The sequence below is a fragment of the Bos mutus genome, chromosome 1 (assembly GCF_027580195.1).
Source record: "Bos mutus isolate GX-2022 chromosome 1, NWIPB_WYAK_1.1, whole genome shotgun sequence".
In the NCBI taxonomy this organism is placed as follows: domain Eukaryota; kingdom Metazoa; phylum Chordata; class Mammalia; order Artiodactyla; family Bovidae; genus Bos; species Bos mutus.
The window spans coordinates 109,288,333-109,292,194 of NC_091617.1; the positions used below are offsets into that span (position 1 = coordinate 109,288,333).

Below are 3,862 nucleotides of genomic sequence, written 5' to 3' on the forward strand. Positions count from 1 at the left end.
GTTCATGGGGTCACAAACAGTCAGACACAACTGAGCGACTGAACTGAATTAACTCCAGACTCCGAGTCCATCCCTTCATCTCCCCACCCCCCTTGGCAATCACAAGCCTGTTTTTTATATCTATAATTCTGTTTCTCTTTCATGTTGTTGTTTAGTTGCCAAGTCATGTCAGACTCTTTCGTGACCCCATGGACTATATAGCCCACCAGCCTCCTCTGTCCATGAGATCTCCCAGACAAGACTATTGGAGTGGGTTGCCATTTCCTTCTCCAGGGGCTCTTCCCGACCCAGGGATTGAACCCATATCTCCGGCATTGCAGGTGGATTCTTTACCGTCAGAGCCACCAGGGAAGCCCCATAGATAGGTCCATTCATGTCATATTTTAGATTCCACATATTTATGATATCGTATGATATTTGTCTTTCTCTTTCTGACTTATTTCACTTAGTATGATAATCTCTAGTTGCAAAAAAATATAGAATACTTGAAAATTTGCATGTCTTCCTTGTGTGGGGGCCATGTTAATCTTCTCTGAATCATTCTGATTTTAGTGTGTGTGCTGCCAAAGAAAGCACTGGGCACACTTCTTGAATCTGGGCAGGCTTATGACTCCTTCAACCAAGAGACTACTGTGGGCTCAGTCTGGAGGCTGGGTCATAAAAGGCATCACAGCACAGGCATTAAACACTAGAACACTTGGTCTTGAAGTCCTGAGCTGCCATGTACAAGTCTAACTACCCTGAGAGAACAGTAGCTGTAAGGAAGCCAAGCTGCAGAAAGAAGACAAATGTAGTTACTCCAGCTGACAGCCCCAGGCCCTGAGGCAGCCCAGCCCAAAGGATGAGACCTGAAATCTCAAGGAGAGGTCCACCACCCCTGCAGAGCCCAGTCTGACTCCTGACCCACAAAACCTGTGACCCTAGTCAAGTGGTTATTTCAAGATGCTAAAATTGGGTCAGTTTTCTATGCAGCAAAAGTAACTGCAACAGAGTATGAGGGTCAAAGACATATCAATACGAATGGATAGATTTATTATCCAAAAATATCCCAATCATCAGCAGAGTGGAAGTTTACAATACTTTGGAGTAAAAGTTTTCCCAGAATCATCTGGAATGATCTTTGAACTTGTTTTCTGCTCTAGCTTCAGAGCAATGAAACATGTAAAGCCCATCCCTTGCTCATGCTTTTCTGTTCAAATTCCCTGTTAACTGTGAAAGCCTCTATCTTAGAGGTGCTTCCTAAGGTCGCTCAGATGGTAAAGCATCTGCCTGCAATGCAGGAGATCCAGGTTCGATCCCCGGGTTGCGAAGATCCCCTGGAGAAGAGAATGGCAACCCACTCCAATATTCTTGCCTGGAGAATCCCATGGACAGAGAAGCCTGGCAGGCTACAGTCTATGAGGTCTTAAAAGAGTCAGACACAACTGAGCATGCACACACCTACACCACCCACGGGGAAAAAAAAAAAAGACATGCCAAACTTCTCAGCTCAGGCAAGTGCAGCAAAAACCTACCATGCAGTCAGTCCCCAATCTTAGAAGACAGAAGGATTAAAGTTAGTAAACCTTGCTGTTTGAGCCTCCATCTCAAATTCCAACCCATGAATGCAAATATGAATACACTGCATCCTCAGCCTTCCCAATTAGACAGGCAATTAGCGTAATTTCTCAGGTGAGGATGTTATCTCCTGTCTATATGTTTCACAGTTCTAACAGTAAAAATGTCAATACCATTGCTGACATTTTAAAAACTAATATGGTAGTTACTTTTGTTTGTATTTTATTTATAACAAATGTTTTATACTTATCTATTTATTTAGCTGCTCTGTGTCTGAGGTTTGGCAGGATCTTGGATCTTCATTGCTTCATGAGGCAGCTTTAGTTGTGGCATGAGGGAGGTTTTTTATTTTTTAGTTGTACCATGTGGGATGTAGTCCCCTGACCAAGGATGGAGGCCAGGCCCCCTGCATTGGGTGCCTGGGATCTTAGCCACTGGACCACCAGGGAAGTCCCTTGTTTATATTTTAAAGTCACACACACACACACACACACACACACACACAATATTAACTGCCAACAATGCTCCTGCTTTTTTATTTCATCCTTAAAACACAATATATGGTAAGGATAATAATAAAGTTCTATAAATATATAACATGCTAGTTAGAATAAGCAAGCTTTGTGTTGCTATCATCCTGGGATCCAGTTCTACTTTACGATAAGATATACAAGTTAATCACCCCCTTGGAATGTAGAATTTGGGTGGGGGATGGGGAGGGGGAATGTAGAACTGTGTTTCTGTAAAGTGCAGACTTCACAGTAGACATATAGTATTACACAGATATGAGAATAATAGAATTTATCATTTTTTCTGTTTTCACTATGCAGTTACCAAATGTCACTAAAATGAACAATTATTTATATTTTTTCTCTAGTTTTATTGAGATGTAATTGGCATATAATATTATGTAAGTTTAAGGTGCACACTGTGATAATCTGATACATGGCTATATGGCTAAATGTTTACCATAAGAAGAGCCGTTAACACATCCTTCACCTCACATAGTTAGCATTTGTTGTTATGCTGAGAACATTTAAGATCCATTCTCTTACTGAGAAAACTGGATAAGTACATGCAGGAAAATGCAATTTTACCCTTCTCTTCAGTCAATTCAGTTCAGTCGCTCAGTCGTGTCCAACTCTTTGCAACCCCATGAATCGCAGCATGCCAGGCCTCCCTGTCCATCACCAACTCCTGGAGTCCACCCAAACCCATGTCCATTGAGTCGGTGATGCCATCCGGCCATCTCATCCTTTGTCGTCCCCTTCTCCCCCTGCCCCCAATCCCTCCCAGCATCAGAGTCTTTTCCAATGAGTCAACTCTTCGCATGAGGTGGCCAAAGTACTGGAGTTTCAGCTTTAGCATCATTCCTTCCAAAGAAATCCCAGGGCTGATCTCTTTCAGAATGGACTGGTTGGATCTCCTTGCAGTCCAAGGGACTCTCAAGAGTCTTCTCCAACACCACAGTTCAAAAGCATCAATTCTTCGGCGCTCAGCCTTCTTCACAGTCCAACTCTCACATCCATACATGACCACAGGAAAAACCATAGCCTTGACTAGATGGACCTTTGTTGGCAAAGTAATGTCTCTGCTTTTGAATATGCTATCTAGGTTGGTCATAACTTTCCTTCCAACGAGTAAGCGTCTTTTAATTTCATGGCTGCAGTCAGCATCTGCAGTGATTTTGGAGCCCAGAAAAATAAAGTCTGACACTGTTTCCACTGTTTCCCCATCTATTTGCCATGAAGTGATGGGACTGGATGCCATGATCTTCATTTTCTGAATGTTGAATTTAAGCCAACTTTTTCACTCTCCACTTTCACTTTCATCAAGAGGTTTTTGAGTTCCTCTTCACTTTCTGCCATAAGGGTGGTGTCATCTGCATATCTGAGGTTATTGATATTTCTCCCGGCAATCTTGATTCCAGCTTGTGCTTCTTCCAGTCTAGCATTTCTCATGATGTACTCTGCATATAAGTTAAATAAACAGGGTGACAATATACAGCCTTGACGTACTCCTTTTCCTATTTGGAACCAGTCTGTTGTTCCATGTCCAGTTCTAACTGTTGCTTCCTGACCTGCATACAGATTTCTCAAGATGCAGGTCAAGTGGTCTGTTATTTCCATCTCTTCAGAATTTTCCACAGTTTATTGTGATCCACACAGTCAAAGGCTTTGGCATAGTCAATAAAGCAGAAATAGATGTTTTTCTGGAACTCTCTTGCTCTTTCCATGATCCGGCAGATGTTGGCAATTTGATCTCTGGTTCCTATGCCTTTTCTAAAACCAGCTTGAACATCTGG

The 3,862-nt window shown here is 42.4% G+C and overlaps 1 non-coding gene across 1 annotated transcript; it reads right to left on the reverse strand.

The window, feature by feature from the left end:
• Positions 1-470: 470 nt before the first annotated feature.
• Positions 471-576, reverse strand: LOC138989427 (U6 spliceosomal RNA). The gene has a single exon (XR_011465732.1). It is a non-coding gene; the product is annotated as a U6 spliceosomal RNA (small nuclear RNA).
• Between the last annotated feature and the right edge of the window lie 3,286 nt (positions 577-3,862).